The following is a 9,379-nucleotide window of genomic DNA, read 5'->3' as shown; positions in this document are numbered from 1 at the left end:
GCCATTCAATAAGCTTGGAACCAACTCTGCACCTTGAACCAGCTCTGTACTTTGACACCCTGAGCCTCAACAGCTCTGTGACTGGTTTGTTACATTAAATATCTTATCTAACCATCTGCAGTGACTCTTTCCTCATTGTTTATGAATCTGCTTTGCCCTCAGCAAAGTCCCTTGGAGCCTTATGTCTGCTTTAACCCTACATTAGCCATTCTGTAGCCTGTATAACCTTATGTGAAGTGTAATGTATGATCTGAGAGTAAATATTAATAATTAACATTGGAATAAAAGAACCTGTTTGCCAAGGACTTGTGACTAGCAAGTGAAATCAGTAGTACTCGGTGAATTAACACCAAAGAAACTGATGTAGTTTGTGAGTTTATTATTATTTAATAAATTCTGATGTAGAAAGACACAAGTGTGTCTATCGTGTTTTGTCTTTTTTTGGCAGAGGAAGGTTGGTTTTTTGGTTTTGTTTGGCAGTACTGGGGTTTGAATTAAGGGCTTCACACTTGCTAGGCAGGCACTCTAACACTTGAACCATGCTCCCCCGCACCTGACATAGCTCATTCACAACACACCCATGCTCCCCTGAGCAAGAGCATTTAGAAGTAAGCAGTAAAATTAATTAAGGAGGGATTTGAACTACACATGAGATTGAATTCTTTTTTTTTTTAAAGAGTCAGGGTCTCACAAGCATAACATGGGAACCAACAGGAAGGGGAGGAGAAAGGAGAAAGTAAAGGGAGGGTGAGTGTGATCACAGTATTTCACACACAAGTATGAAAATAGAATAACAAAACCCATTAAAGCTGTTTTTACAGGGGTGAAGGAAAGTGGGAATGGTGGCTCAAATTTGTAATCCTAGCTACTCAGGAGGCAGAGATCAGGAGGATGGCAGTTCAAGGTCAGCTGGGGCAAAAAGTTAGAGATCCCATCCCAACCAATAGAAAGTTCAGCATGGTGGCATGCACCTATTACCCTAGCTTAAATAGGAGAATCATAGGGAAGTCCAGGCATAAATGTGAGGACCTATTCCCAAAATAATGAAAGTAAAAAGTGTTGGGAGACATGGCTCAAATGGTAAAGCGAGGGACCCTGAGTTCAAATTCTAGTACCACCAAAAAAGGGGGGATAAGAAAGAGTAATAGAGGGGGTGAATTTGATCAAAGTAGATTTTGTATACATGTATGGAAATGAAACCCCTTTGTACAATTACTATACACTAAAAGACAGAAAATAAAAGAGTCAGTCTCATTCTGTCATCCAAGCTGGCACCAAGCTGCTGGGCTAAAGCAATCCTCCTCTCAAGTTGTAGCTGGGACTACTGGCACGTGCCACCATGCCCAGCAGGACGACTCTTCAATATCTGAAAACAGGGCTCTTCTTACAGCTGAATGTGAGCAAGAAGCCATGGGACCTACCAGGGTTGTGGGTCACAGAGTGAGATAAGGGAGCTTTCACACTGTGTGGGTGACAGCAGTTGCTAGCTAAAAAATTGTTTCCCTTTAGTTCCTCTCAGGGTTCGACCCTGGGCTTAATTTGTTGTATAAAGGAGTCACCCAAATGGGCAAATAAAAAACTTGGCGCTGGGTGTAGTGGCCGACCTTCCAGGCCCCCCCTCCTGTTATAAACCTGTATGGTTCTCCTGGCTCAGGGGCCAGGGCTAGTTTATATGATTGATAACAGATGGTAGAAGTGAGATTTTTACTTCTGAGATTAGGTTAGTTTAAAACATTACTCTCCCCACTCCCAGATGTTAAGGAATGGAGCCTCTAGGTAACAGCAAGCAAGAACCTGAGATCTGTCAACAGCATGAGTGAATTTGGAAATAGATTCTCCAGGCCCATGGAGATGACTGTCTAAGATGACTGGCCCCAACCTACACTTAAGACCAACCTTGGAGACAGACACCAGTGGCTCACATTGTAATCCTAGCTGCTTGGGAGGTTGAGATCAGGAGGATCGCAGTTCAAGTCCAGACCTGGCAAATAGTTCATGAGACCCCATCTCAAAAATAACCAGAGCAGCTGGACATGTGGTGGCCTGTAATTCTAGCTATTTGGAAAGCAGAGATCAGGAGGATCCCCCAGGCAAATAAGACGCTGTCTCAAAAAAAAAAAAATCACAATAAAGAAAGGGTGATGCTGGTAGAGTGGCTCAAGGTGTAGGCTCTGAGTTCAAACCCCAGTACCACAAAAAAGAAAGAAAGAAAGAAAGAAAAGAACCAGAGCAAAATGGACTGGAGGTGTGGCTAAAGCAGTAGATCACCTGCTTTGCAAATATACTCCCACCAAAAAAAAAACAAAAAAAAAGAGCAACCTCATGAGTTGCTCTGAGTCAGAATCACCCAGCAATTTGTCTCACAGCAGTAGCTGATATGTCAGGTATACAAATATTTGATACGTCATTATATTATTCTGACTGCCTAAAGTAGCTGGTAATAACTAAAACATACATCAAAGAGGATCTTCCCATGTTTATTATCTGAGCCTAACTCTAATGGATCTTTTAGGGTTTAGCAAATTCAGAAGCTTGAGACAGTCTTCAACTTGGGCAAAGAATCTTACATTCTCCTGAGAGCACGCTCATAAAATAAAACATGCTTTCAAGGTGAGAAATGCCATGAAATGAGTTATTCTGAAATCAAATTAGTAAAATAATCTAGAGAACCTAGGGTCTCTGCTAAGGGAGTCAAATGGGGCCCCCTAATCAATACCAATACAAAGAAAGTGACTTGACATGAGGGACAAAAAGTAACACTCCTGTAATGTTCCTGGCTGCCACTAGATGGTGGTAAAGTTTTATCATGCAGTTACACAGTTTGGCCTTAGGTAAGGAAGTACTTTTAATGAGCATAACTCAAAAAAAGCTAAAGAAACTCCTAATTAATTACTTAGTTAATATCCTTTTTAAATTATGACTTCTCAGTGGGAACTCAAACTAAGTTACATGTATTAATTTATGACCTAAGTGCATTTTTTGTTTTTTGTTTGGTTGACTGGTTTCTTTTGTTTTTTGTTTTTGTTTTCCATGTGTGGCTGAGTACCAACTGCTTCAAGTCATGTCCCACTCTACCATTTTATTAACTCTCTAACCTTGCTAAGCCCACTTTTGGAAAGACGTAAGTTAATATACCTATTATTCCTTTTATAAAAATTGATAGCTTAACAATTTATAAATCCTTTAGTTACTGTACTATTAGCATTCATTCAGCTATTTCTAATCTGAAATTTGGGGCAATTTAAGCCAGAACTGAATCATAGTTTACTTTTGAAAGATTGGTACTTTAGAGCAAAATAGGAAAGGGCCTCAATAATTACAGTACCTTGCTCATTCCTTTCCCTCAAATTATTCCCTGTTGTAAGAGGCTGTCTAGCTTAATAATTAAGAGCATAAACTTTGGAACTAGATTGTGTAGGTTTTAAACCTATTTCTACTTTGTCCTGTGTCATAAGTAAATGACTCAAAATGAATTAGTACACATGAAACACTAGGAATAATTCTTGGGACTTAGAGATGCTATTTAAATATTAACTTTTTTATTTGTTGACATGAGTTCCCCGTATCTGAGGTACAACCTGCTATGGAAATATATAGTGAAAACTGAGGTATGCAGCACAATCAACAGAATCAAAGTCCACAGATAAAAGTGATCAACAGCACCACTTAGAATCGCCCTTTACTGTTGACAGAGAAGGTATGCTTCCAGAGAGAGGAATAAATCAGGACTAGAACAGAATCTTTTGGAATCTGGAGCCAAAGAACTTTCCACTGCACCATGGCAATCATTCTTATTTATCAACTGAAGAAACCTCTAAAGGATAGCAACAGTATTGGCTGCTAGTTAAATGATAGGTGAAATTTCAAAATACCAGCACTCACTTCTCTCCATTTAGATTATTCCAGTCTTTGCTACCCTCTACCTTATGAGGGATCCTAGTTTAATGGTCTCAGAGAAAGAATAACACTACAGAATTCAGAAAACAGAATATTTTTAAAGGTTATACTTGGGAAGTGAGACAAAAGCTTTAGAAAGAAACCTGACACGTTAGGACAGAACTTCCTCAACTCCCAAGACTCATAAAGATTTCTCTGATGGAGAAAACCAAGAAGATTTGAAAGAAAAGAAAGATACCAGTGGGTTCCTGAGAAGGGACTCTGGGTCTGATCACCTTCCTATCCTAAGCTGAAGACTACTGTTGAGTTCAGAGAAAGGACTAATAAAATGCCAAGGTATGTTTGGGGCTTTCAGAACAGAATGTTTGGCCCCGCTCCAGACAGAGCCTGGAAGCCGGAAGACTTTCTAGTTGCCCAGCTTGTGGTCCACAATGTACAGAAGTAGAGGAAAAATACACACGGTATGTCAGGCAGATGGTCCTGTAAGAGTTCCACAGAAGTTCTTAAAGCCACCAAGTGGTGTGGTGGCAGCAGATTGATGCCAGAAATGCAAAGTGACTCAGAGCAGTTTCTCAAGGTGCAGCTGGTGAAGAAGCATTAGAATTTTACCAATATGTGGAGTGTCGTATGAGCAAGACACTGAGAAGCAATAGATGAGAGGAGACTTGGCCATCAGAAACAAGGGAGAGCATGGAGGGATACCCTAGAGAGTGGGTGTATCCTTCACCATAAGGGTTCAGCTGTTTTCAAAAAGATCAAAATAACAGAGCCTTAAATGAGGTGGAATGTTCATTTCTGTCAGGAAAGTCCAAGATGGTAGGTGTCCAGGGGCTAGAACTGTTCTGCTCCACCAAATCATCAAGGAGTCCAGGCTCTTGTTGGTTTGCCACCATGTCCAGAATGATGTCCTCACACTCTTGAAGAAATGAAGCTGACTCACCATCCTCACGTCCTCATTCCAGCCTGGGAAGAGAAAAAGCAATGTGCAGAGCTGTAGACTGGGGAGAATGCCATTTCAGGGACTGACCCAGATGTGACACATCACACCCACTTACCACCCACTGTGCAGCGCTTAGACACTTGTGCACAGAACTTCAGAGAGGCTTGGAAGATCATTCACTAGGTGAGCAGCCTGTGCCCAGGTAAGAACGTGGTTCTTTGGCTAAAGAAAGAGAAGGTAGTTATCTATGGATGAGAGGTGGTCTCTTCCATGGTCAATGTCTCACGAAAGTCAGAATGAAGAGACAGGATTGTATGCCTCAATGCCACATATCCCTTGAGTCTTCATTATAACTGAGGGCAAGTAGAGGGGGCCTAAAATTCAGCACAATTTTCTTCCACTCAATGAAATCATAAAATAGAAATTAAATTCAACTATCAAAAAAATATGAAGAAAGTTACATTTTTGGACACTTTAGTTTGTGGGCTGACACTGATAACAGCTGCTAAACTTATATTACTGAATATGCTTGAAAAAAATACAGCTGTATTTCCTTACAAAACTTTGACAAATTTTGATTTTACAATTATTGTGAGACAGTGAAAATTTAATAACATTGTTGGCTATGGCTTTAAATCCTCAATATTCAAAAGAGTTCTGTCACATTTATTTATTCTCTTTATTTTCAAATTTCTATGCGATTTATCCCTAACTTCCTTGCCCCAGAAGGGTAAAATAATTGAACTTAATCAAGAGCAGTCAGTTAATAGATTAGCCAGTGCATATCAGACGGCCTGAAACAAAGGCTCTACCCAAACACAGACAATGATGATAAACAGGCCAATCAGATTGTCCTGCTTGGCATTTGAACCAGAAATAGACTAGGGAGCGTGAGACAGATCTAGCAAGAGAATGAGAATCAACCAAAGTCAGAGTCAGGCCATGAGTCAGCAGCAAAGGTCACAAGGCACCAGGAGCTAAATAAATGCAGGATGTGAGATAGAAATCACTGTGTTACTGGCCGCACAAAATAAAGGGCCTGCTCCCTCACTTTTTAAAGTCAGAGCCATGTGTCTAGTCCTGGCCAATGAGAAAGCCAGCTACTAGTCAAGGTCAATGAAAGTCATGGATTCCTCCCGCTCTCTGGGTCAGTTGTACAGAGACTCTGGAAACTGTGTGTAAATATGGCAGCATTACAGAGGAGGGGTCTGGGGTCTCAGAGTGGAGGAGAATCCCTGTTAGCTATATCACTTTATGTGAGTAAGAAAGGAATTTTTGTTGTGTTAAGACCCTGAGATTTCAGAGTTGGTCTCCTGGGGCAGCCAGTGGCTAATTACACCACTAATACAGCTACTGAAATGTTTTAGTGCTTCCCATACTGTAATTATTCTCCTGCTGATGACTGTGCCCTTATAACCCCTTGTTAAAAAGAACCAGTAAGTCTGGAACAGTTGCTTCCAGCTGCTGTTTGTTCTGACCTCTGCACTGTCCATGCGTCTCAGGGGAAAATATTTCACGTATTACTCTGTTCATAGAAAACCACATTTATTTATGCCCTTCAACTTACACTACAAGTGAAAGCTTATATATAAAGGTTTTTTTAAGTTTTAAGTTAGTGTTAGGGAGGAATTATTTCATTTCCTCGAATTTTTAATTTTAATTATAATGTCCTTGAATTATTTTTTTTCCATTGCTAGATTCGTGGCTGAAGACTATTACAAAAGACAGGTTCTCAAGAGAAAAGGATACAGAGGTACTTGGTGTTACATGACAAGGCAGCCTCAGAAATGAAGCTACAAAGAAATTTGGAAATTTGTGGATTTTTGTGCTAAGTTTGATGAAGAAGTGATGGCTGTGGAGAAGCATGACTGGACAAAGAGTGTGATCAAATGGTAATAAATTAGGGGGAATTTAGCAAGAGCTGATTGTTTACATTCTTCTCTGTGTCCCTTCGTCTTCAAAGACATGAATACTCCTTTTCTCTAGGTAGAATGTGGGCGTCTCTCACATAAAGGTCCTGTGACCTGCTTCAGATGAAGGTCAGAGAGTTCTTTTATGGCCTGCTTCAAGGGAAAACCAAGGGAGAACCTCAGAGTCCTACCTACTTCCTCTGACTTCTCATACATTCAGGTGTTGGAATAGTATGGAATTCCCTCATCCAGAAACTATACATTAATAGATCAATCCATGAAACTTAGTCTATACATTAGGCAAATAGTTTGAGAGACCCTGTCTCAAAAATACCCAACAAAAGAAAACGGCTGTTGGAGCAGCTCAAGTGGCAGAGAGCCTGCCTAGCAAGCGTGAGGCCCTGAGTTCAAACCTCAGCACTGCAATGAATAAATAAATAATAATAGCAAATATTTTCATAGTTAGGTGCCTCTTTAATTATTTCACTCTCAAATTATGGCACTTAAAAACAGGAAATCATTTTATCTTGCTGCCTAAAAGAATTACCTGTGTCCAGTATAACTTGCACATAACTTGAAAAACTTAAAGCATTTGGATTTCATATGTATATTACTGAAATTAAAATTCACACTCTTTAAACAGTTAAAAGATAAAATGTAGCTACTAACCTGTATGTTTTTAAGTGACTAAATTCCATTTATTCTCTCTCTTTCTAGGATAAAGACTTTAATGCTTTAAAGAGAGTAACACTTTTCTCAAGTTGCTTTTTTACTTTGCAGACTTATTACAATTATTGTAGCATTGTAAAAGATAAATATTATATACTTATAAATCCAAATGATAGAAATAGTCACTAAAATAGATATTACCTCATATCAATTTTTAATATTCCATTATATATGAAAATGATCTTTTCACTAGATATGATAATATAAAAGCTGCAATTACTGCAAAATACAAAATAGAATGCTAAAGTTTAAATATATCCTACATAATGCTGCTTTCCCTACAAGACTAATAGCATGAAATCAATTTCTTTTTAGCATGGAAGTAGAGACTATATATATATATATATATATATATATATATATATATATTTTTTTTTTTTTTTTTTTTTTTTTTTTAATGGTACTGGGGCTTGAACTCAGGGCCTTCACCTTGAGCCACTCCACCCAGCCCTATTTTTGTGAAATGTTTTTGAAGATAGGGTTTCGAGAACTATTTACCTGGGCTGGCTTCGAATTGCAATCCTCCTGACCTCTGCATCCTGAGTAGCTAGGATTACAGGGGTGAGCCACTGGCAACTGACATAAATTATTTTTAACTAATAAAAGAACAGAACCATTAACTCCTAGGCCATGATTTGATTTGGGAACTGAATATAGGTCAGGTTATTTTCCTGAAATTTACCCTATCGTGTAACATTTCTATAATGAAAAATATGACGAAGGTTCCACCTTTCATGCCCATTGTTTTAGGGTACTGGGGACTGAACCCAGGCCAGCAAACACAAGCCCTCTTACCACTTGAAACACACTCCAATCCGTTTGTTTGTCTTTTATTTGTCTTTGAGACTGAGTGTTATAGAGGTGCTTAAACTGCTTTTGCTGAAAAGCACTGACGCCTTACTTGGGACCATGAATTAGCTAAAAGCTTGCCATCCCTGCTTCACTTTTTATTCATCTTTGCTCTAAGCCATTCTCTCTGCAGTCACTTTGCAATCACCTTAGATTCCAGGAAGGACAGAACTAATCAATAACATCTTTATGACAAGGGACTGAAACTGCCCTTAAGGAACAGTAAAGCTCCTCAGATAGACCACCTGCCTGTGGACAATGACCCAGATAACAACTTCTCTGAAACCCCTCCCAAAACAAGGATCGAAATAGTAACCAATCAGGCCACACCTGCAACTGGGACTGTTTAACTATGCATACCTTTTGCCCCTGCCTTAATTCTTTGTCTATTTAAAGTTAAAGCTTGTGTTTATACCCTGTAGATGGGCTGAGTGCTTATTTTACCTCTTCCCATGGCATGTCCTGGGCAGTGTAATCTCCTTTCTCTGACCTTCACCAAGTCTCTTTATTTGGCTTACAGAGGCAAGTGGCTGGACCTGGCATGTGGAAGCCCAAAGTTTAGGCCTGGAGTCCAAACTCCAGTTTCAGTGTCACTAATTTTCCCCAGGCTGACCTTGAACTCTCAAACCTTCTGACACTGCCCTAAGTAGCTGGGATTGTAGAGATTCACCACCTACAATCCGTGTCCAATTCAAACCCATAGTTCTTTGCTGCAGTTTACAACACACTTTTTTTTAAAATAGGGTCTCACTATGTAGCCCAGTATAGCCTCGAACTCCTGCCTCAGGCTCCTTGAGTGCTGGGAGTTCAAGTATGTGCCACCATGCCTGGCTACAACACACTTTTAACTGCATAGACTCTCTAAACAGTTCTGAGATACAGGAGGCAAAAATTCTAATTTTCTTTCAGTTCATGAAGACCTGGCACACTGACCTTCAATTTGAATTCAGTCTACAGACCTACTTATCTATTTTGGGAGACCCACAAAGTTTTCTTTCTTTCTTTTTTTTTTTAAGTACTTGCCAATAATTAAAGGTTTAGAACTTTCACATCA

General features: G+C 39.5%; 1 long non-coding RNA gene across 1 annotated transcript in view; it reads right to left on the bottom strand.

Moving 5' to 3' along the window:
* Positions 1-2,778: 2,778 nt before the first annotated feature.
* LOC141424802 (uncharacterized) overlaps positions 2,779-9,379 on the bottom strand; it is a 35,306-nt gene continuing 28,705 nt past the window's right edge. The window contains exon 3 of the long non-coding RNA XR_012449720.1: positions 2,779-4,860. This is a non-coding gene — a long non-coding RNA (uncharacterized lncRNA). The remainder of the gene's footprint in view (positions 4,861-9,379) is intronic.

The sequence above is a fragment of the Castor canadensis genome, chromosome 7 (genome assembly GCF_047511655.1).
Source record: "Castor canadensis chromosome 7, mCasCan1.hap1v2, whole genome shotgun sequence".
Taxonomy (NCBI): Eukaryota; Metazoa; Chordata; class Mammalia; order Rodentia; family Castoridae; genus Castor; species Castor canadensis.
The sequence above is the reverse complement of the archived record's forward strand: the minus strand, read 5'-3'. Positions and strand labels throughout refer to the sequence as shown.